General features: G+C 31.9%; 1 protein-coding gene across 2 annotated transcripts in view; it reads right to left on the reverse strand.

Moving 5' to 3' along the window:
- The window catches only part of GluClalpha (glycine receptor alpha 1), a 143,434-nt gene that overhangs the window by 74,790 nt on the left and 42,250 nt on the right, over positions 1 to 26,394 (reverse strand). The window contains exon 2 of one of the 2 annotated variants that reach the window (XM_074142160.1): positions 6,871 to 6,897. The exons of the other annotated variant lie outside the window; for it this stretch is intronic. The gene's annotated coding sequence lies outside the window, so the exon portion shown is untranslated. The remainder of the gene's footprint in view (positions 1 to 6,870; positions 6,898 to 26,394) is intronic. 2 annotated transcript variants of the gene reach the window in all.

A 26,394-nucleotide genomic window follows, 5' to 3' on the forward strand; every position in this document is an offset into this window, starting at 1 on the left:
TCACTACAAATTAGTGAATGTAAAATTTTAATTTAATAAACATGTATTGAATAAAAAATATCTATTCATGCAAATTTCAACCCTTTAAACATTTAGAAAGGGACACAAATTTTTAAAAAAATAATAAATCAAAATTTAAACGAATGACTTATTCAAAACTGAATGAGTAACATAATAAATGAATGAATATGTACTTTTATTTCAAAATTTGTATCCCTACAAATCCCTAACAATAAGCAAGCCCTTAGAACAGGGGTCGGCAACCTGCGGCTCTTTTATCCCAATTGTGTGACTCTTCAGCCTGCCCAAAATAAATTGTATATTTTAATATTATTGAAACGAATGAAAATTCCATTTATTAAAGATATTTTTTCAAAAATAATTTTAAATGTGATAGGTTCGAAATTGAGTAGAATTATACAATATTAAAATAAAGTACTTGATTTATATTGTAAGACTGCCGCCTTTTCATTCGTTATTATTTATTTGTTTATTTACTTTGCAATATGTGAAAATAAATATATAAAACATTTAATAGTTATTTATTTAACAAGTGTGGAAAGTAGTACTTTTCCTCACGCGAGGCAGGGTTTGCACGCACGAGCGGGCGAAGCGATGCGAGTGCAAGTGCAAATTGCTGAGTGTGAGGAAAATACTTTACACTAGAGTTAAATATTATATTTTTTCTGAAACCATTAGATTTATTAACTAAAAAAATTAAAAATTTCATTTTTACAGTCTACAAAAAGTAATTTATTTATTATAAACATTTATTGTTATATTACAATTATTTACATTACTTACGTATTTACATTACTTATTACATTTTCTGCTGTTTCTTTTATTGATGGAGGAGTGTTTTCTAAACAGGAATCACAAGAATCCATTTTAAATTTCTATAAGGTAACACTACAACCTTTTTAACTGTTATAATTAAAAATATCTAATTATTTATTAAAGTATTATTTTTATTTCTATATTCCTTTCAATTTTTATTTTATTTTTTAATATTCGTTTTTTAATTATTTAAATAAAATAAATTTAAATAAGCTTATTAGAGTTTTATAGAAAATATTTATGTTAATAACAAAACTTCTTATATCAAGGAAGCACAATAAAGTTTTTCCACTCACTTGTGCAGAAAGTGACACTAATGGGAATTTCCCCCCACTAGTGTGGGAAGTTGGGCATTACACAGCTGATTTTAATTGAGTAATGAGAACTTCCCTACATGGTTGCAGAAAAATGTTATTGAATATCATAAAATAATAATTTGCGAATACAAATGATCTACAGAGTTTTTTACATTATCATCCTTGCGGCTCTTGATAAGATTTATTAAAATTATTTAAGGAAAAATGGTTCTCTACTTAAAATAGGTTGCTGACCCCTGCCTTAGAACGATAAAGGGTTTTATCTATCTTTACCACTTAAAAACCCTTATCAAGAAGGGAGATTCGTATTATTATTTCATCTAATTTTAAACGTATTTTCAGGAAATCTATTTTTAATTAAAAAAAAATTACGTTTTTAATTCAAAAATAAAGAACAGGTATCCTCTTCAGATTCTGTTTTATTTCTAATAACTTTTGCTGATAACTATTACAAAACTTGGAAAGTAAAGCGATAGGATTACACTTTTTGGAAAACTACAGTTTTCAGCGGTAAAATGGGAAGACAAACACATTTTTGCCGCCCTTATTTGTGATTGTACGGAGCAAACGCAATGATAGAGGTAATCGTTCCCTATTGATGCTCTAATAGTTGGATATTGTTTAGGGCAAAGTGAATTTGAAACCTCAACTGTAAGCTAACCACGAACTGCTTGTTGGGGAGGAAAAAAAGTTATTCTTAATAAAAAAAGAGATTGAGGGTCCATCTTGCCCCACACACCGCAGCTTTGTGGCCAGCTATAGCCAATCATCTAAAGCGAAACTTCACTCTTAAAAATGTACAAAACTATGTGGTGTAAATATCTGTTTTTGCAATTAAATTTTTTTTCTATTGCAAAACTTCTAATTTCTCTAGAAAAAAAACTAGTTGTTCCCTATAAGTAAACTATAATATTTTCGAAAAGAAAAATAGTTAAAAACTAAAAATAACTATTCAGTAAAAACTGCAATTTCGGTCAAACGATTTACTTTAAAGTTATTGGTATTCTTTTTTACCAAGATCCAAGATAAAGTAGCTCTTATTTTTATCCAGAAAAAAAAATCAATAAAGTAATCCTGATAAATTTGGATCAAAACTTTGGATAGGTTTTGAATGGTGATCGAAGTGTGTTACGATAGGTATTATGGGTCCATAGCAAATGAAAACCATTCTGTTCTAATTCTTTAGTTTAGAACATGTTGAAGAGAGTCGGAAGACTTTTCAAGAATTACCGAGTCAAATACGTCCCTGATTTCGAAAAAAAGGAAGTCTTTAGCGAATTCTGTAAAGTCTCTATTTGAGTGCGTCATTTTTTATTTTATTTATTTAATGTTAATAAATTATGGAACATTTTAGAACAATTTCTGGTTGGAAGGAAAAAAAAGAAAAAAAAATCATCTACAGATTTAAAGCTAAAATATTAATGAAAATTTCGAAAAATGAATAACGTACATAATTTTTTTCTAGACGCATAAAAACAAACTGGCTTTGAAAAAGGCCAAGACCTACTAAATTAATTTAATATTCTTTGAAGAGTTAAAAAAAAGAAGAAGCAATGTTCCGGCGCCAACTGGCGCACTCGCAGGCCTGCCAACACCACCTTCATATTCAGCCATCGCCATAATTTCATTTTTTGTTCACTTCTACAATTTGTCTAATTAATTTCTTTGTTTCTATCTAATGAGGTCATTATTAACTGAAAATTATCATTAGTTCCTATTTTTATCTTGTTAATTGGATAAAAATGTTTAGTTTTAATTAGAGCATATTTATTTATTTTATTTTGAATTTCGGAAATCGTGAAAAAATAGCTGTATCAATGGATGCAAAGCAGAGATATTTAAGGGACTGCAAGCAACAGTTTACTTTGTTATAGTTGGAACAGTTTAGATAAACTTTAATTCACACGCATCCAAGATGTAATTGCAGAAATGGACCAGTAATTTTGACATTATTAATAAAATGTTTCGGTTCCTATTTTATTGCATTTCACAGTTTTATTGCAGGATGTAGTTCCCTCTCTGTCACTCACCTTTAAACCGCAGAAGTATCGCGTAATAGTAACCGTGTTTCAAAAACATTTTTATATAATTAAGTACCCCTTGGACTTCAATTTACTGCTTGTGAATACTTGTGAACAGAAAAAAAGGCTATTTTTAAATGATGGTCAAATTGAATCTATAAACTTCGGTGACTTCTTGTCCACTGTTAAATGCTAACTTTTTCCCAAATGTCGCTCCCAAATTATTGATGTACGAGATGGGAAAAGTCTCTGAATCTTCAGGAGCACTTCAGTTTGATCTAGACAGATTAGAGCCCTGGAAAAAATAAGTTTCGGCCCCAATCTTCCATCATTAGATTCAGCCCAAGTTGGCTGCTTCTAAGAAACAAATTTGACCAACACCAGAAAAATTTCAGAAGAATTAGGCGTCCTAAAAACAACTCCAAGAACTGATTATCTACCGCAAGACTCCATTTTTCATCTGGTAAAATATTTACGAACATAGAGGAGATGGAAACCACAACTCTTCTACTTTAGTTACTTCCAAAGTTGGCCACTGGTAAAAAAGGGAATCAGTAGCTTTCAGATGGGTTCAATTTACAAAATGATGACCTATACATCGAGAAGTAAGCTAAATACGACTCGTTACCAGAGCTCCATTATGGTAACTTCCAAAATTCGGGTACTTTATCAACGCTTTTGGTTTTTATATGAATTCTACAGAGTGATTACTATATAGGAACCCAATTTTGTACTTTCTGCTTGGTCAGAATTCGTCAAATTTAACAGCGCTTGAGGAATATTGAACAATAGAATTAAACTCACTTCAAAAAATAAAAATAAACCAAATATTTATTGTAAAACCCAATTTGAATGCCTAGCAAAGCGTTCGATGATAAGGGTTTAATTAAATAAAATGGTTCTTCTAAACCTTTTAAACCAAACCCCCTTGCAATGTAAACATCACAATACACATTCCTTTATAGGGCTCCAGTCAAACAGTTTAATTTCCTTTATTTCTGCCTTTTGTGAACCCAAATCTGTTCTAAAATTAAGCCTATTATTTACTATGAATTCACATTTCATTCTATTGATCAAGTCTAAAAATTATGGACGCCTTCAGGATACGATTGAAGCGAAAGAAATCTCGAAGGAAAACGTTTCTTGGTGACTGAACGTTTCAGAAGTGATGTTAAGATTTCCACGTATTTTCAGTGTATTTTACGGTTTTAGCTTAATATTTATGGTTATCAAATGTATTACCAACAAGATAGAAGTAAGACGAAGCGCAGCTTAAGCAGTAATTGAGCTGTTGAATAACCAGAAAATAGATTTACACGGATTTATTTAATTAAGAATACTAAAAAGTAATGCGAGATTAAAATCTGGCAGAAAAACATGTGTATTCTTTGAAAACAAAATATATTTCATAACTGTAAGAAATTAGCGAACATACCCCAATTTAAAATCCCTTAATTTCTTCTACTTAAAACACAAGGAGTACGGGTGACTAAAGCAAAACTTTGTTTTGATAAGATGAGCTATTTATTAGACAGTGCCAATGTTTTGTATAAAAGTTTTGGCTCCAAGCCGAAATCGTGTGAACCAGAGTTCTTGTTCTATAATTTAGCATGAAAACACCGACTGTCAGTTATTTTTGGTATACATCCCTTCCAGTCTACCATCTCTTTACCCTGTTATTGTTCACACATCTTTTCTGATACACTTTCTGATACAATCCAATGACTTTTATCTAAACTGCACAACTGTGATAAATGCCCGTGTATCCTTGTACTAGTCTTGTGATAAATAAAATAAAAGAAATATATAAGATAAACCAGAATAAGAAGAAGAATGATACATTCTTAACGGCAAACGTGCATTAAAAAACATGTCAGTCAGACAATACCTCGTGACACTTAAACCATTTCGTGATAGGGCTTGCGTGACCCATTTATAACATGATTCTCGTGTGCAATGGTATTAACTATATATATAAAAAGTATAAAAGTTCTCTATAGCTTTTCATGGAAACGATTTCCATTACGAATTTCATAAATTTGCATTTTAATAAAAGTGCAAAGAAAATATAAGATTTATCAAGGGTATGAGCATAACTTGTTCAAAATGAAAATGTATGACCTAAAAGGGAAAGAAACTTTTAAAAACAAATAATCTAGTAACGAAAGCTCTACTCTTCCATCACAAATTAAGCCATTCTCCCTTATTTCCTTTTGTCAAACCGGAAATTGCTTTATTATAGCCTCCTAAACCGTACCAGTGAGAAGCACGAAAATGCGCCCATGATGATGATGAGCATCCCTAAAAAAAGGCTCAGGGTTTCAGATTCCTTTATGGGGTTTCATTGTTTGATCCGCATAATCATTCTAATGTAATAGAATTAATTAAAAGATGTCTGCGCATCAATTGATCGAAAATTGGATTTTTTTGCCAACAACAATGGCAGTAATAGAAAAACATTTGCAAATACAATTAAAAACAAATTATCTGACATATTTGATTTCGCTCAGATCTTGGCTACGCCCTTTAGGAGCTCCAATAACAGTCTAAACTTACTGTTCTTCGGATAAAATAAGTTTTGTTTTTGAGCAAAACCAAGTACCATTTTGTCGTCTTCAGCCAGGTTGGCTGAGAAACAAAATGCTATCCCATTTCTTAGTTTGCGAAAACACGACCAACACGAAACATTTTCCTAGCTGGAGTATCCTGAGGACAGAACTACAATGGACTGACTAGTGATTCCATATCACCATTTGGATTAATTGAAAACATGTTCTCCAACGTAGGATTAAACTAATCAGCTATCCATATTCAGCTATTTATACAGCAAATGTTCATGTATAGTTGAAATCGAATAAAATTATCACAATTAGGTTTTGTATATTTTTGAATTGATCAGAAAAGAAACAGAAAATAATGATCTGCTAAAGACTAGGTTTGGAGAAAAATCTAATGTATTATTCAATACGTTCTTCAGATGAAATTGAAGTGTTGGGTTATTTTTGGGAGAAGTAAAACTAAAATGAAAACTTTAGTATTATTTAGTTAAACGCAAAAAGAAATAAGAGAAAATGGAAAATATCAATTTATCTAACTAAAGTTGAAAGTGCAAGTGCATTATAATGCAAACCCTTCAAAAATTTCTTCGTTTAATATTTATAGATTCTTGTTAAAATGAAAGATAAAAGAATGAGAATTACTTGCAATTTAATTTAAAAAATAAAATGAAATTTTCTAATTATACTTTCTCTTACCAATGTAAGAAAAAGGAAATATCGTTTCTAATTTAGAAATAAGTCGTTGCCTTAATCAGGCTCTTAGGGCTTGACCTTTGTATTTTATTTTAAACGCAAGATTAAAAGAGTATATTTTAACTTTAGCCTGAACTCGTTAAGTTTTAATATTCAGGAAGAAAAAGTTAACTTCAAAGAAAAGTGCTCTTTTCTCTGTCAATTTAACCTTAATCAGAAGGGAAATTCACAAAGAAAGGAAATACGAAGTACACGGTAACGAACAGTATAACTGATTTCTGTTTTACTTTTTGTAACTGTTTCATTGCTTTTCTTTTATTGTTTATTTTATTGCTTTAATGATCTTGCTTTGTCTCGATTTCTGTTCGACAAAGCGGTGAATCAGCCATGAAACAGTTTTGGTTAATTATATCTAATTTTTTATAAACAAATTGTTTCACTTACTCTATTGGAAATTTCATAGAAGGGACTCTGAAACAGAAATAATACATAATTATTTGGGATAAGAATTTTGTGAATATATTTAAATTAATGTTTGCCAATACTTAATGGACAATAAACTAAATTCGAGAAAGAGGATAAGATTAACTGAAGATAAAAAACTTCTCATACGATGATTACTCGACAATCCCATCTTACTTCTAAACAACAAAGTTCTTATCTGTTGTAACCTTTATGGACTCTACCAAACGCTCTTTCACCGATTAGGGTTTTTATAGGATTCAACTATCAGAAGAACGAGCACTGCAGAAGAAGAAAATTGAAAGAATCAAATGGAGCCATGGGAGACAATTAAGGGAAGATCATTTAACTTTTTGGGAAAATTTAAAGAAGAGGAAAATCATTTAAAATAACAAAAATAAAAGAAAAATTAACTAATTGTAAGAAATTACAGAAAAATTGATCAATATCATTGGATTAATTATAATTAATATGACCTTCCGAACAAACATAACCAGCTGAATAGTTAATTCTGAAGGGCCTCAATGTATCCCTCATACAATTATTAATACAATTAGGCAATAATTATATGCGTATATAGATGATATATAATGTATGCCAAGGTTTGTATGTACACAATACCTAAGGTAACAAGGCCCTTAGATATATATACAATCTGATGTACCTTGTTAGTTTAGGTGATTCGGCTGGTGGTAATTTTCGATTGAAGTTAACATTATATATATATATGTACATATACAAGCGGTGATTTTCTATCGATCTTACATACAATAGATAATACATACATAACATAATCATTTAATATATCAGAACAACGAACTTTGCATTTGAATCAGCAATTTTCCGGAAATTATATTTGTTTAAGGAGTATTTCCTGCTTAGGAATATGCTAAATTATTTCCTGTTATGCAAGATTAAGGAACTAAGCGCTAAATATTTTTTTATAGAACACAGATCTAGCCGAAAGAAAGGGGTAAAATAGAGTTTGGCATTAAATACCAAATGTTATACGCAATCGCATATCTTTCAAAAACTTTACTGTAATAAATTTCATAAAATATTAGTTTGGAACGAAAGTTACAGTCATGTTACAGTGAGTTTACTTTGAAATTGTATAAATCAACGATATATTCGTTGAAGTTTAATCGAAATAAAATACATTAACATTAGTACATCTTTGCACAACGTGAATCGATTCACCAGTCATTTAGTTTGGTTCTCGAATTTCATGTGTTCCGCTATTCTTATTGATCAGAGTTCTATCAGCAAGAAACGAAAACTCTAATTTCTTAGATAGTTTTTTTCTTTTTAAACTTTTTTCAACTCAATTTCCGGTGAATTTCGTTCATTTCTAATAAATAACAGCCTCCAATCACCAACCCCTAACCTTCTTTTTAGTTTGATGGGCATCACAAGTCACAATTCGATCCAATAATAGTAATTTTGGTTGCACTTTGCAAGAGTTAGTTGCGGATGATACCTCGCGTGGTACCCACTTTTCAAATTTCCAAAAATCATCCGCAACAGCAAAGTATCTAAACGTCCTATATTGCTCCGAGATCCTTTAATCCGTTTTGAGATGGATCTGTTACCACTATATGACCCCTTTAACGCGTTAGGTCAAGCAAAAAGCAGGCTTCTAGGACAGTATCTCCAGATCTAATATTTTCTTAACTAATATTGCATAGTGCTTTTACTAATCGTAATGATCCTCTAAAAAGTATCAATTTATCAAGCTACTTCGTCAGCCATTTTTATTTTTTGTTTAATCCAAAAAAGAAAAAACATCCAAAATTGCTTCCTCAGCATGTTGTAAAATTTCTTAAAAACCAGAAAATTATACTATAAAACAGTCCATAATAACACAGTATCGAGCAAATATTTCATTTAGGAAAAACTTTTTGATAAGCACACATGTCAAAACCTGCAAAGTTTACCTTCCAATCTAATATATTTCTAGAAATAATTCATCAATAATTCACAATTCCCTTAGAATAAAACGAAAGCCAATTTACGAGTAAGAAACTACTTTTAACTTTACAAAAAATGCTTCTTTTTCTGGTCAATGAATGACCTAAATGTATTTCTACACAATCTGTTGGAAAATAAGTTCTAAAAGTGTAAACTAATCAGAACCAAATGTGAATCTTAGGATAAACTATCTTAATATAAACTATACAGCAATGTTATTTCTATCTTTACTACATTTTTACGCCATAATTTTAATTTGACACAATTTATTAGAAATATTGCTATAATTGTTTATGACGTTTAAAAATCTTGTTTCGTACGATTATACGGCAGACTATGTTTGATTGGTAGAGACTGGTTACAGTTTTTTGATCACTATTCGCTTATATTTCACATGGAGAAACGGAAAATTGTAAAAATAAAATCAGTTATAGATTCTGGAAGGCTGAAAAGTTAATTTTCTTTAAGGCTGTTCTAGTTGGGTCAAACGAGGATTGTCAACATCCTACAGGTAGTTTATGTTGGCCAAATTTAGCCCATAATCGTCTTGCATTGGACTCGAATCTGCAGGCAGAAAATCAGGGAGTTTTGAGATTGCAAACATGATCATTTCTTAATTTTTCTGGAGGCCATCACAGTGTTGGAATCACCGAAATGAACTTCTTCTTTTAATTCCAGCTCATTCTTTACGGAAAAAAAATAAATAAATAAACCTACATCTTGGCATTGGTCCAAATGGACTGACTGCTGCATCTGGAAAGAAATAAAAATTTTATATGTACAATAGACATGAGCATTTGGGGGCCGTTTTCGGTTATTTTTATTGGCTCTTTGCTCCATCGTAAGCTCAAAGCATGATGCTATTCTTGTAATTTGGATGGAGAAAAAAATATTTTCATTTAGGTAAAGAAGAATAAATGCGTTAACTCTAGGAAAAACTTTGCTGAACTTACTGAATGAAAACCTCTTAAACTTATTCTCTCTTCAGATGTTCAGCCTGAAATGCTATCTTTACAAAGTCATTTCTTTATCTACATGAAGCCACATTAGATTTTTTTTTAGATCAAAGTGAATTTGTTTTCATTAGGCCATTCCTTCAATTATATAACTATTTCTGATTTTTGTATAGGATTACGCAAACGGTTCAGCTTGTCCAACAAGTTTAGAACTGCAGTAAGAGGAAAAAGACAAATTTACTTTCCAAACTTGTAATTACTAATGCACATAATCTAAAACAAAAATGGCTGGTTTATTAGTCCAAAAAAAGTCTTCCACTTCGAACGGAAAAAGCTACTTAAACTCCCTTGGAATGCTTGCCAGTTTTTCTTTAAAACACTTAATGCAAATTCACATTATTTTTAGAAAAGTTCATAAAAAAAAGAAAAGGAAAAACTTCCACAATATTATAAAAGAAAATTTGAAAAAGAAAAATTAAAAAAAACACATCAGGAATTAAAGTAAACATTAACTTCGCTTCTAGATCTTCAACAACAAAGGAGGTAAAAAAAAAATCTAGTATGATAAAAGAAAGAGTAGGGAGGGGGGCAAAAAAATAAAAATGTATATGGAAGGGGAAAGGCCAAAGTAAGGGGCGACTGGGGGGAAAATCATTATCAGGAGATGAAAAGCGTACGAGCGGTAGGAGCTCGACTGCAATATAGGGTGTGTGCACTTGTATCAGGAGTGTGTTAGTACGCCTAGGAGTGTGTATTTGTGAGTTTTAAGAAGTACAGCCACTTATTAAAGTAAGAGGAAGGGGGAGAAGTCCCCCTTAATGTCACACTCACTACTTTTCGCACTTCTCCACAGTCCCCAGCTCCCAGCTGCTCCTGTTCTCCATGCCATTCGCGGTGTCTGGTAGCTCCGGTTTACTGTTGTAAAACTTCCTCCTACTACCACCACCACCGTACCAGCACTTCTCTCGGTTCGTTTTTTTTTTTCTTTTTTTTGGTCCACTTGTTCACATGCAGGTCAGTGACGTAACACTGCTCAATTCTTTTTTTAAACTCTTTTCGATTATTTTTAAACTAAACTTCCTCACATGTGTGTTTTTTTTCTGTTTTTTTAATAAATATACGTTTTGCTCCAAAGTGTTCCTTGAATTTAGATATTACACATATGTACCCCATGATTGTATATTTTAAAAAAACCCTGCCATTCAGGAACAATAATTAATAATAACAATAAAGATAAAATCGAACAGAAACATGGAAAGTTGAGCAGTAGCAAGTAGAGCTTCACTGTGTGTAAGAAGACAGATTGTCGCTACAATAGACAAGCCAAAAGAGGATCTCATCTCTTAACCGCGGCAGACGAGAGAAGCTGATTGTGTTGAACCCTCGAAGTTATTCGACAAGGCCAAAGATTATCCAGCAATCTTTTTTTGTGTGTATTATCTCCACTGGTTTCCAAGTGCCAAAGATCTCACATAAACTAGCGATTGTAACGTATTTACAGTATATAGGAAGTGGACTCAGTCAATTTGGGATATCTTGGGGTGATGTTTTATAAGTCTATCGTATCCTATATAAAAAAGAAAACCAGATTAAGTCAGCATTTACCCACAGATGGTTCGAGTTTGGATTTGCTGTTAAAGATAGTATGCCAGTAGAGATGACTTGATGGCTTGAATGTGACATACCGGCCGTACACAGCCCAACCTCACCAGTCTCCAAGAACCATATGTGAAGAAGAATCCATCTAAACCGTTGTTAGCTCTTCGATACTGATCCTAGTGATTAGAATTTCCCAGAAACTGGTAGCAATAGGACGTGCCTAGTAAGCTAGGAGTCTCCACTCAACCACTCTTCACCCAACCTTTCAGCAGAAATCACATGAAGCCTTGAAATGGGCGAGAAATGCTGAGAAGAGAAGTGGAAGTCTAATATATCTTACTTCCTTTTCTAAACCCAAAAAAATCTTCCCCAGACGTTCAGAGGATGTCTCACTTTGCCCACTCTCTCTGCAAGAGAGTATCTAATACTTAATACCGCTTTTTTTTTAGAAGTATTTGTCCAGTAGAGGCTAGATTTTTTCACAGGTCAATTGTTAGTGATAAGTACGTAGTTAAGTATTACGGCAATTTGAAGAATTTAAACCGGTAAATTCCTGTCGGATACCCAAAAAAATCCTAAAAAAGTTGAGCTCTCAGCAATTGCACGTGTATAGGGTGAACAGCAAGCGGTTTCCGCGAGGAGAAAATTCTGGACTTGTACCTAAGATCTCTTAGGCATGCAAGTCCTAAGCACCAACCAATGAACTAATCCTTTGGAATCAAACTAGTTTCAGCACTGTTGTTTCCAGTCTGCTTTTGGCTCATTTATTTCCTCAACCTACCGAGAAAATTTCTTGATCTAATTTGAAATTTATATATATTTTATACGGACCCATTTTAGCGCATTTATTTCTAATAATTATCAAAATTTATCATTATGTAAAATTTATATTTTATCCCAATTTTTATTCAAATCTACAGGGGAATTTATTTAGAAGCTACAATAAATTCAATCAATTTAACCATAAGTTTCCCCGCTGGGATGATAAATTTTCCCATTATCCCGTATTAGTTGTCAATATAGCCTAGAAATCCCTTTAGAACTGGCATTTTGAAATAATTAAATAGTGTCCAACAGTTTGTGGCTAACTAAACGGGTGTTTGATAAATTATCGTATAAATAAACTCGTTCATTGGCCACTCATTTATTTCAAATAAAATATTAAAAATGATGTAAACGAGGTGGTCAATCTTTTTCCCAGCAATTTAACCAGCTAGCTAGTTAATTTTTCAAAAATGGATGAATATTTCGGTAAACATTTACATATTTTATTCTTAAATAATTCTATTTGATAAAGAAAAGATTCGCTCGAAATGGCTCCGACGATATTCCAGTTGTACGTATATTCACTAAATATACTTCCTATATTTTTTAACTCCTTAAGTTTAAATCCTCCATCCATTCCCGTAACACTAGATCTCGTTCCTCTGATCTCTATGTTCCCTCTCACCGTACCTCATCCTTTGACAAATCCTTCCTAATACGTGCTACCTCTCTCTGGAACTCCTTGCCATCATCTGTCCGCCATGCTCCTACCCTATCTATCTTTAAATCCCGTCTATTCAGTTATCTCCCTTCTATTCAGCTTCCTCCGAAATTCTAATTGTTTTAATTTATTTCCTTAATTTCTGCTGTTATTTTTATTTTCACTTTTTTGTAAATACTTATTTATTTATTTATTTTCTGTTTAATCACAGGCCAAACTGTTAAGGCCTCTATTTGTTCCTGTATTTATTCTTAGGGGACAATTGTCCTAGAATAATAAATTTCTTTTCTATTTCTATTTCTAAATAACTACATTTAGCCACTTTATTTCTGAATAAATAACAAAGAATAGTAAAAGTCATTTAAGGATTCGGGAGTCATATGTTCTTGCACAGAAAAAGATCATTCTCTAAGAAACACTTTTACGAAACACAACGAATCACAAAGCTGTTACTTTCTGTAAGAATTCTGTATTGAAAATTTTATAGCGATCAGAATATCCAGCAAAAGAAAGTGATAAATAAATACATTCATAAAGAGAATGTAAAAATACACTATAATTGCCTTTCCCCATCTTTATAAGCTTTTCTTTTTCTCAAAAAAGTATTCTCTCTCTCTCCATCAATTTGTAAACATCTCTCCTTCTCACGATTCAAGTATCTATTTTAAATAAGTCACCAGCACTAAGTATAATGACGCAAAAGTTAGGATTTTGTTTGGTAAAGGTCAAATTCATTATCGAAGTACGCATCAACAAGTTGAATGATGTTGAAACAACAAAGAAATAATTTTGAAAAGGGGGGTTCTTTTTTTTTTTAGAAAGAGGAGCCATTTATTAACTTTTCCGCTCCAAGAAGAATAAATAAATACAAATATAGTTGGAAACCATAAATTGCTTTTTATTACCGCTGAAAGCACAGCTTTGATTTTTTTTAGCTGAAGAATTTCCGTTTTAATACGCTGTTTTGCCTTTTTTGAAAATATTCTTTGTAATTAACAAGGCTTTTTAAAGCTTCTTTGGTTAAAAAAAAAAAATTATTGTCAATATAAATATCAATTTTACGTCAGTGTTCATCCAAAGAATGCCTCTGCACATCCATGGATTTATCTGCATCATAATCTGTGGATCAAAAAAAAAAAAAACTTTTGGGAGATGCCTTCCTGTAGAGGAGGGGGTCTTCGAACCCTTCGAGCTCTCGGTCTTTCTTGAAGGAACCTCATGTTTAAGTAGCAGAAAAAATAGTTAATCAAAGCTTTTTTTCTACTCAAATTCCCCAAAATTATTCTTGTATCTGTATTTAATCTTAAATACAAAACATCTTAATATGACAATTGTATAGATTATTTCCATTTTACTTGCGTTTTGGCTGAGCAAATCACTTGTGGAACCCCTGACAAGGTTCAAGGGAGTACTGGGGTTCCGCGGAACCCAAGTTGAAGACCCCCGCTGTAGAAGTATGATTTTAATTTAGCACTGGAATCTAAATCAAATTTGCCTTTTCCCCTAATAGAAATAGATACGAAATAGTTTTTAGAAATGACCTGTAAATTTATCCACAACCATTTTGAAATGGAGATTTAAAATCAGATTAGTGAATGAAATTCTATTAAAAATTGTCCTTTAAAGTTTCATTTTCATTTCAAACCAATGTATTGATATTATAATTATTCAGAATTAAGAACTAATTATTGTTTTCTACCAGATCTAATAAAGAAGAGAATTTAAATTTAATAAAGTTTTGCTAAAAACATTGCGATTAAAGCAAAGAGAGTCTTATCTTTCTGGCTACTGCCGGAAGTAGTCGAAACGCTCTTAGCTTCCGTATATAATTCTAAAACGATCCGGTTTCGTTAATTCGTAAAGCGAATTGGTACAAAATGAGTTTAGAAGCTACTGAAGCTTGAATACTGAAATATAGTTAGTCATAAATAGATTTTTCTTAAAAGATCTTTTAGGTAAGGTCAAAATCTATTGAGTAGTTTATGAGATATTTGAAATTCAAGTTTTTTACTCTGTAAAACGAAAACTAACTTTAACCCTAAGTATCTCGTTTTCTGCTCGGTAGATTTTTATTAAATTTTACACAATTATAGGCAAAAGTTGTCACCATATACAGGTAAAATATAAACAAAATCTATCGAGTAGTTTTCCAGATATTTGAAGTTAATGATTTCACTGTTTGAAACGCAAGCAAACTAACCCTAAATATCTCGTTTTTCGTACGATAGAATTTTACTAAATTTTTCACAGTTTTAGACAAAAGTTGTCTCCATATACAGGTAAAATATAAACAAAATCTAACGAGTAGTTTTCCAGGTATTTGAAGTTAAAGACTTCACTGTTTGAAACGCAAGCAAACTTTAACCCTAAATATCTCTAAAGGGAAGGCTACGTTTTTGACGATTGCAACACATCTTGTTGCAAGTGATGAGAAAGTACCTCCCCCCCCCAAAAAAAAATCACTACTTCCTCGTTGTACTAGATGTAACAGTGTGAGTATCATAATTCTTAGGAAATACATTGCACTGAATGTAATTCCAATGAGGTTACACTGAAAATTTAATGACGAACGTTACTAGATTCAATAGTCATTTGGTATTTATAGTTAGTCGGACGGTTTTTCCTTGAATTTCTGTTCCATTTAAATCAACGAGAACATAAAACTATACACGTACATAAAAAGTGGGTCTCAACGGGGGTGTGGGTTTTGTAGTTCTGTGTGTCGTATATATTTGTAAAGGGCAAAAACACCACTAACTCACTCCTTGGGGAATTTTCTTATTTACAACTTTTAAAAGATAATCTGACCTTTTCACAAATGTATTGGATGGAAATAGATAAATACAAAAAAATTTCTTATTAGACAAAAAAGAAATAAATTGGTATTTTACTTATAAATTTTTAGGAGACTTGTATAAAATGTTGTACTTTATAAATTTATGAGTTTTGTGTTAATATAAATTTTGGGTATATAAATAAAATTATGTACTGAGAATGTTTAGTGATTTACACAAAATGAAAAGAAAAACTATTCTGCTGGCCAAAAATATCACTTCCGCTTTTTTTTCCCCTTTAATTTTCACTCTCTCTTGACGCCCTTAAGGAGGTGGTATTGTGTTCGTCCAGGTTTACCAACTGTTTCCAAAATATCTCTGACGGAAAATAAATCGTACAATGGACAACACTACTGAATTTTATAAACTAAAAGTGTTTTTTCATTTTCTTTTCATTCAAAGTCTACGAACATCTGAAATCTATGAACGTTACCCTGGAAACGGAGTCGTCTCTTCACGTAGAATGAGCACAAGTAAAAGGTAAAGCGACAGTTCTAGTATTCCAAACAGATTTGAACAAATGCCAAAAGCAATTTGTTCAGAATACTAGGCCAACGTTAACACCGACAGTTATCCTAAAATGAATTTTGCCTAAATGAAACAGCCAAATGCTGTTCTTTGGAAGAGTTATTTCCGCCGTCTTGAATAACCGAATTTCTCAACTAATTTAAACAATATGTATACATTTTGATTAATGTAAAAATGGATATCCGAATTAATATAAATGCAGTTAAATTATCTTTAAGATTAAAATTAATAGGAGACATAGTGTGTTTAACTGCGCACACATAGATATTCTTTACTATATTACTACATATAACTTTGTAGTGAATTGTACATAGATAAATTATAATTTGGTATTGGGCCAAATATTTTGTATAAAATATAAAGATTGCTTATGTAAATGTATTTATGTAACTACTGACAGTTTTGTAAACATCAAAGACGGCTGGTACAGATCAGATTTGTTTAGATAATACCTCATTTAGTATATTGCAATTAATTCTTTTTAAGTTATTTCAATGTTATTTTAGTAAATTAAGCTTCTTCTTTTTATTCGTGCTTATTTTCTAAAATTTCGTTTCATGTATTGCGTATTGGGAAGTAGATTCGAGACAATTGTTTTTAAAAAAAATCATCAAAATTTGATGTCAACACTCATGAGACAAATCACTATTTATGAGGTTCTATGTCATAAATTTGCTTCAAACTGTGGCTATTTGAATAATAAATTCTAGTCAACATTGCACAGTTGGTAAAACTGTACATTAATCTTGAATACAAATTTTTCAACAAAGACTACACACCACAAAGAATTGCTCTAAAATAAATTTTTCTAGAAAAACATTGGAATGAAGTTATCAATTTATGAAGGGTGTATTCATTTTAAGACGGCTCAAATGCATTTCATGCTTAAACGGTTGATCAGAGCGAAAAATGGTAGAGGAAAAATTTGTTGCCCGTCACCTCTAAGTTTTAGAATAATGGGACTTGATTTTAGATTCCTGATCGCGTACGCGGCAGACGCGCGACCAAAAGTGAGGGTTCGCAGATGAACCCCCATTTCCAAATACACAGTTTTCAAGAGTACAAAATGTTATGAAAGAAACTGGATACCGCAATCCGATATCTTTAAAATTAAAGGTGTTAGGCCATTTTAAAATCTGATATTTATTAATCATATTTCAATTTTTTAACTTTTTATCAAAGAGAAAGAAGAGCACGCAATAGGTCATTTTTATGTATTTTTTCAACCCCTTTCTTCTGAAAATATTGCCAAGGCAGTAAAGCTAGTATTTTTCTTAATATCGGGAAATAAGAAGTTTTCCGAGTGATTTTTTTTAAGAAAAATCAAATGTTAAGAGCTTTAGATGTTCTCAAACAAACACAAAATGGCTAAAAATTAATTTTACATCTGTTACAAACAAGAAGGTTTAATAATTATTTGGTAGTTTTGGGAGAGTTGCGTTTAATTACCAAAAAAATTGGAAACCTCCTGCCACATATTTAAGTGATCAATATCTTTCATGTAAAGGATCAAACTTATTCCTTAATTTATCAAATAATGCACTTTACTCAACTTGAGAAGCATGTACTGTACCTTCAAAGGTGCCTCTTCAGATAAAGAGAGCAGTTGATAACCTCCTGGCTAACCAAATAATTATTAAACCTTCTTGTTTGTAACAGATGTAAAATTAATTTTTAGACATTTTGTGTATGCTTGAGAACATCTAAAGCTCTTAACATTTGATTTTCCTTAGAAAAATCACTCGGAAAACGACTTATTTTTCGATATTAAGAAAAATACTGGCTTTGCGGCCAATGGCAACATTTTTAGTAGAAAGGGGATGAAAAAATACATAAAAATGACCAATCACGTGCTCTTCTTTCTCTTTGATAACAAGTTAAAAAATTGAAATATGATTAATAAATACCAGATTTTGAAATGGCCTAGCACCTTTAATTTTGAAGATATCGAATTGCGGTTTCCGGTTTCTTTCCGTCTTAAAATGAACACCCTGTATATAAGTGCTCAATATCTTTCATTTAAAGGATCAAACTTAATCCTTAATTTATCAAAAAAAACTAGCAAACTAGCGAAAAATCCATTCAGTACGGTAAAGTTCTTTTCGGTTGAACAATTTCCTTCAAGCCCAGAAATTTAGCTCAACATTTAATCTCCCCTAAGGGATAAAACCGTGCATAATGCTGGAATTTTATAGGCCTTACCACCTCACAATTCATGGCCTAGAAAATGTCCAAAAAAAGTTAACAAAAACCTCTCACTCAAATGTTATTTATGTGTAAAGTAATCGAAGGAATACAGGAAATGTGATTTGAAAAGAAGAACCATCTTTAGCTTGAAAATAAAAGACTTACCGCTGAGTATAAATAAGCTAACAGTTGGAGCCGAGCTGGCTCCTTTGGGCTCAATAAATGTACCTTAGAAGACCATTTGTTCGCTTAATTTCTATCTAAATTTCTCTAGTGATTCTATTATTTGAGAAGTTAAATTAGAAGTATTAAGTTTTAGGTTGTTGTTTCATCGGAGATGCAAGTTTGATTGAATTAATTTATATTTCTTCCTTTAAGGGTCATAATTGGTTTTGTACTTAAATTTCACTTGTTAGTCTGGGCTAACTGTAAATAAGAGTGTGCACATTCTAATTGGATTTTTTTTTTAGCCCTTTTTAAATTTATAATAAAGTAAAAGGATAGGATTAGCTCTGTGATAAGGGCACAGGAAATCCCAGGTTCGAGTAATGTATGCCGTTTCAGGGTTATAATCCTGGGACTTCCACTCAGAGTGCCAAAATTATTTAAGTTAAGAATTTTCAAAATAATTCTTCGACCGGATGTACCATTTTTAAAGAATGGATATCTCTCTCTATTTCCTTCAAAACTTTTCTAAAAATCGACTTCATGTACCCATTTTTCTGGAAATTGTCCGTTTTTGAGTTCTTGGAGAAGAATCAGGTTATCGCATCCCTCTAACGTGTAACTTCTACAAAACGTTCGGTTTTAAAAATTGAATATTATTAGTAAGAATTGTAAATAAGCAATTTTGAAAATTTAAGAGGAATTAATGTGAATAATTCCTCTTAAATTTAATTTTCACACCTGCCATCTTGGGATTCAATTATTAAAATAGACTTAATGAAGTCTCCTTTTAGAAAATTTTCGGATTAATTATATTCGTTTATAATTATTAAAAACTTTTACAGCTTTGCGACTGACTCTTAACATTTTACCTACTCTTACAAAGGCGCGAGTAAATCGCCAGTGTTTCTTGTTATTCTGATAAAGTAAAATGTAGCGCTAAAAGTAAGTAATTAAAAAGCTTTAATTTAAAGGAAACTGTTAAAGCTTTATTATAATTCATTTTCACTTCTTTAGTGATAGAGCTTTTCAAATTTATGCATCTCGTATATTTCCCAAGCGTTATTGTTATGTGAAAATTTACGTATGATGGAATAGTATAAACAGGAAATTAACACATTGTTTTGAATATAGGAGTATACGTGTTTAGTAACTAAAAGGGGTTGTGCAATTATAAAGTTATCAATTTAAGCCCAGAATTATATTCTAGCTTATTCTCCTCTCTCATTGCTGAAAGTTTACCTCTAAATACCACAGTGGCTGTGTGTTTCTGTGAGTAATTCAGCGCCGCCCATATCGTGCTGTGTCACTGTGAGTAATTCAGCGCCACCCATTCTCCTATCTTGGCCCTTGGCGCAGGGCATTTATAGTGATTATTCGTATGCCGCCTAAAACAGATGTACGGTAATTAACCGAACGTAGCCGCGTAGTGATTAACTGGCCCGCCCTGAGTATAGTTAGCGCTACCATCGTTGCATTCTAACCGCTACCATTCTCAGATCCTTCTCCAAACTAAATCCGATAGTTAAACCATTATAAAAGCCAACAGATCTATCTGTAGGATCTATGTTGCAATAAGTGTAGTTCTATATTCTATAGTCTAGAACAGGACCATCGTATCTCTAGATCTGAAAGCACATACATTCGCACAGATAATAAACAAAAAAAAAAACAACAGATAGATACAGATACCTATGGACATGTTTCAACCTGCCAAAATATGTGTATAATCATGCATGCTTATCCTATCAACATGAACTTTCATCAGTTTTCGAACGTATTCATACAGATTTTCGTTTTCATTCTGTTTTTCACAATTCGTTTATAAATTTTTACTTATTATAGCAATCGTATTAAATTGTTTTTTAATCGAGTTCCATCGATATGTTTTGAAATTATAAGAGTGATTTTATTTTTGGTGCAAATGTAGTTTTATTTGTATGTACAACTTTTATTTGTAAAATCTTCCAGGGAAGATTCTATGAAGGACCCTTGTTGGAAGATTGGTGGTAGGTTTCCCTCTTAAAGGGCTGTTATTTGTACAATTAATAAAGGTTAACAATGACGCTGTAATTCCATATTTGAAGAGGGAAAACCTTAATTGTTGATTTGAAATTTTAGTTGAATTATTTTCGCTTAGACGTTGGATGAAATATCAAAGACGAAAACTGGTGGACCGGAACTTGTCACTTAACGGAACAGATCTTTTTATGAATCTTTTTTCTTTGGTGGTTTCTGAACAATACGCTTTTTCCGGAGTGGAGTTGTTAGCCCCACGCCCAAACCCTAGTTAACTTGGAAGGCCTGTGATTTTGAGGGTTTACTCCCTAGGCCAAAGCCTAAGGGCGGTGACCCTAGGAACCTTGTCTGGGTTGAGTACATGTTGTAGTGTAAGTGTATTGTGTGCTGCTTGGTTGTGGTGATTGGTGTAATGGGCTGGGATGCCCATGGGATCGCTACCTCTCTCCAGGTGACTGCATGCAACAGAAACCCCTTGCGAGATTAAGATGGGCTGGCTATCTAATTAGAATGGATTGCAGTCGCAGGCAGGAGGCCGTCCACCAAATAGATGGATTGACCAGGTGGAGGAGGATCTGAGGGCGATGGGTGTGTAAGAAGGTGGAGGACGAGAGCCCAAGAAAGAGAGGAATGGCAGAGGATAGTGGTGGAGGCCTTGGTCCTCCCTCTTAAGAACTGTTCAGCCTTAGAGATATTTTTTTTAAATATCGTAAGTTTGTGGTGGAAGATCGCCAGTTGGAGTCCCGGCTTTAGCTAATACTTATTTTTTTATTGGTAAACTATTGATTATTATCAAGCTTTTACAATCCTCCAATGAAATCTAACTTGGTAATTGGACATTAAGTCCCGACTGGAAAAAAAATATGGCGATACTTTACACAAATCAACAACATTTTAAAACAAAATAGTGTGTTTCAATAAAATTCTATTTTACATAAAAACTGTAGCAAGGGCAATTTTTAATTGCGTACAATATTAACATTAAACTTAAAACCATGGAGAAATCTGTGTCGGAAAATTTGAACACGCAATGTGATAATTGTATTTTTCCAACACCGAAAGTTTTCCCTGGCATAAAATTTATTTTGTTAAACAATTTATTGTTATTTGTAACGTCCATTTTTTTCTTTTCTGGTTCAGTAAACAACTAAACAAAACTATTCGCAAAAATCACAAAATATTATATTTTGAAACGATCGCCATGTCTTTTCGCAATTACTTATAGCAATTGAAAAAAAAGATATTTAATACAGCAAAAGATAATTTAGTATAAATTAATAAAAGATAACCCCTGTATAACTTCAACTTCATGAAACGGAAACTGTAACTTGAAGGTAAAAAATGAGAAACCGACATTAATAATAGTAAAGGTGTACCAACGTTGAAAAATAAAAGCCAAAAGCTACTTTATTTTAGCCTCGGTGGAGAGAGACAAAGATTTGTGTAAGAAACCACGGCCCAGGGGATATCATTTAGCTGGATCTAAATCCCTCGGGACTATCCTAGATTTGTTCTGTTCCTCTAAAAATATCATTCCTTTACTTGTTTATATTTGGCCTCTAGAAATAAACCAAAAAAATAAATAATTGATCCAATTTCTAAAGTAAACTATAATTTTTTTTAAAAAAAGCTGCAGCTCTCAAAGTTTAATTAAGTTACAATAAGAATTTTATTTTAATTTTGAGAGGGGGGCTGCTAGAAATTATCACTGGAAAATGATTTTTTAAATCCTTTTCCAAAATTAAATTGTTCACGAGTTGTTTTTTTTAAATAATTTTTCTTGTTTAAGGGCCTTTTTTAAGTAAATCTAGATTGCAGCACCCGCGAACTGTGTGAACAACACTTGATTAAAGTGTTGCATTAAATATGGTCTTTGCACATTTATGCAATTAAGCGGAAAGTTGGTTTCTGCCAGCCCTAGATAGGGTGACATTATGATTTATGCTCTGTGCTGAGAGATATGCAACACATTTTACGCTAGCTTCATCTCATGTAGCGGTTTCCCTACTCTCAAAAGGCGAGATGATTCGTTATCTTTAATTTTTTATCATTTCACTGTAATCTATTTATAATAACACATTCTTTTCTTTACAGTTTTCTGATTTTTTCTTTTAAGAAAACCTTTTTGAACATGAATTTCCATTGTAAATAAATGCTTTGAAGTTTTTCAAATTTCAAAACAGACTTTTGTCTAAATGAATGCCTGTTATAAAAAGGGAGAATTCATTTTTAACATGCTCCCAAATTGTTAATTTATGAACGTGAAAGACAAAAAAATCAAAAAGGAAACAGGGCACCAAAAGAAAGTTTTATCCGAAATCTGAGCGACTTAATTCAATATCGCGGATTTTCGTATTTTTCACAAATTAAATACTAGCAAAATTTTTTGTTCAATCCGCAAACTATCACATGTGAAATTTTATCATTTCTACGGGAATCTTGATTATACTCGCTAAGGATGGGATTCTGAGGTTACATCTGTATACTTTTCTAAGTATGATTTTATTTAGTGTATAGTATACATTAATTAGAATAATTATGGCCGTTAATCTGAATTTATAGAAAATTACTGAGCAATTTTCATTTCTACACTTTGATCTTAGCCAAAAGGCCGAGAATAAAGAATATTTAAAAAATAATGATGTGTGCAGCCTGCAAACTTCTAATTTTAACGCATATTATAAAGAAATTTACAACTGCTTGGAGGATACACAAAATTACCTCACGCAGAATATATCAATAACATTTATTAAACTGATTGCTCAACTTAGAACTGCAAGTAAATATCACATTAAAATAACAATAAACGCCATTTCTTATAAAATAGATCCGCAACAAGTTTGTGCTCTATGTAAATCTAATTTAAAAGAGAATCTGCACCACATTATGTTTGTCTGTCCGGCCTTCACGCCATTTAGAGAACGCTACCTCGCTCATATAAACCCTGATTCCTCCTGGCCTGGTCTGGTTTTGAACCCCTCGTCGAAGAAAGATTATAAAAATATTTATTTATTTTTTTCATCAGCACTAAGGTTGAGATCCTTTATAGAATAAATAAAAATAAAATAAAATATAATAAATAAATAAAAAATGAAATAAAATTAAAAAAATAATAATAAATTTAGGTAACATTTAAATAATTAAAAAAAAATAAAAAAAAATTGTATCTTTGCATTGTTTGTACTACATTTGTGATATTGTTCAGTATTTCTTTGTATATTTACTTGTATTGTCGCGCCAAACTTTTTTCTCCTTTTGTATGGGGCTAGACCCCAGATGCAAATTATAATATATAAATGTAAAATGTATAATTTTAAATGTTTCAATAAAAATACTACTACTACTACTAATTTTCATTTAAATTTTCCACGATTTCTCTTTATATCGATTTCCAATTAATTTATCAAATGAATATAACCTAAAAAAATGTTATTTCTCCATAAAGGCATTTGACAGCCAAACTAAAAAACGTTAAGGAAAATTACCAGTTCAAGAAAAGTTCAATTAATAAACGTACGGTTTTTCCGAAAGGATTTCCACAAACGCTATTTAATTGATAACTATACCAGCTACTCCTCTACTCTAAACTATCTTATTGTTATCTTTAGATTTCATTTCTAGTTTGAAGCTCTTTTCCAAAACTTCCCTCTACTTGAAGGAAATCTATTTTAGACGGGTACTGAGGAAAATAGGTAGAATTCTCCATTTTATGGCCATTTTTTAGTACCCTTCTAGATTAAAAACTCCAATTATGGAAAAAATAATTTAAAATTAACTAAAATGCAGTGAGAGAAGAAAGGTCTTGTCTGCCAGGGATTAACTAAAGATTAACTAACTCTTTATTGGCTTAAAATTAACTAAAAAGTAAATGTAACCTTAATTTATGTAAAATAAATATAGAAAACAACCTCAGCATGAATAAACAACCTCATTGTTAACATAACCTTCTTCAATACAGAGCACATAATAGCATAGCAAAAATTTATCCTTAGAACAGCATTGCCTTATTAAATATTGATCATATAATATACTGCCTAACAATATTGCCTTAACAATAATGTGCATAGTCAGCTTTCTATTCAAACTAAAATCTAATTATTATTTAGGATTAGATTTATTATTAATTAGAGCAAACGTAAAACATATTAAAACTGTACTGCAGAACTATTGAATAAATGTTTAATAGCTGGAAACGAAACGAGTAAGTGGAATGTTAAAAAACACCCAAATTTAGCAATTTTTTTCTCTTTTCCTATAAATGATAAAATTCCCAAAATTTCTTTAAAATATAGCGCATATCCTCGTTTAAATGGGTAATTTTTTTTGGGCATCAACGTAGGCTTAATAGATTTCGAGAAAAACATTCGGCAAATATGAGTAAAAACGGCATTTTCAAAAAACTGAAAATTAAACAAGGTAGCCGCTACACATACGAAAACAGATTTTTATGAATGTGGTGTCATATTCGATTTGGAATTTCATGGTTTGGAAGTTGCGCACCTTTTGAGTGAGGAGTTAGAAGAGCTATCAAGTTAGCTGTTGTTAACAGGATGTAACGATCAAAGATGTTTTCTTTAATTTTGGAACATTTATATCCTGTAATAACACATTAGATAAAATGCTCTCCGTATCTAGAATTTGTGTAGTTAGGATCAGAAATTTATTTAGGCAGAATTATAAATCTCATTCATAACATATATTTAATTCTTGGGCAGCTTCTCCTGCAAAATTAAGGCTCGTCCAGAGGAAGGAGAAGTTTGAAAAGCTCTGACCTACCAGAAATTGTAAAAACGCCTTTCAGGTGTGCTAAAAAACCAACTATATACCCTCTATAATCACACTAATGATATAAAACTAACAGCAAGATATCGGTATGGCGTCTTACGCTCAGATTCTACGGTCGTTTAATTAAACATCATGATTAGAAAAAAGAATTGAGCTTTATTTTTCCTTTGTGCGCTAGTCAATAGAAAGAAGCCACCATTGCAGAGTGAATGTATATTAGTTGTGAATGCAGAACTGTAATGGAGGAATACTTCGGCTTGGTGTTTAAGCATCGAAGGAAGAGGTGATAGAATAGCACGAGATGGGAAACAGATGCGACCAATTTCTGGTAGAACTTTTCTCATTATAGAGAGTGGGCTCTTCCGCCGTTACCCACCCACCCACAGGAACAACCCCGAGAGTGTATGTGTGTGTATGTTCCTGTATTGCAAAGACCGCTCTTTATCTTCCTCCAGTAACTCCTGGATAGTACTGGGGGATATAGTTTTGGAGAATGGATGAAGCTAGCCGAGTTAAGTTTAATATAGGCTTGCTTTACTGCTGCTTCAGTTGTGTGTTGAGTTACTAGTGCTTCAGATGGTTGTTATTTAGACAGTGGAAAGAGCATTTCCCTAACTTAGTACTAAGCATAAACAAATGCTGATGGTAGGAAAATATTATTATTAAACCATCAAAGAAAAATTAGTTAAATTTTCGGCAGTTTTAGGGTGGAAAATATAAATTCATTCACCTATAAATCCAAGATGGATTTTATTATGCGAGTCGAGGAATTCATAGTAAAGTATGCTAGGTACATACTTCCCACTAAGTCATCTGGTTTGGTAGTTTGACGTAAAGTTGCCTGAAGTAATAAGCAATACTTAATTTACCTAGTTATTAAACAAAAACCAATACCATTAACAAAAACGTATCCGTCAAAAAGACCTCTGAGTCGATATAAATAGTTAAAAGCTAGAAGTACATAATGAAATCAGAA

Source organism: Rhodnius prolixus, unplaced genomic scaffold, assembly GCF_049639745.1.
Source record: "Rhodnius prolixus isolate KJV_2025 unplaced genomic scaffold, Rpr scaffold_6, whole genome shotgun sequence".
Lineage (NCBI taxonomy): Eukaryota > Metazoa > Arthropoda > Insecta > Hemiptera > Reduviidae > Rhodnius > Rhodnius prolixus.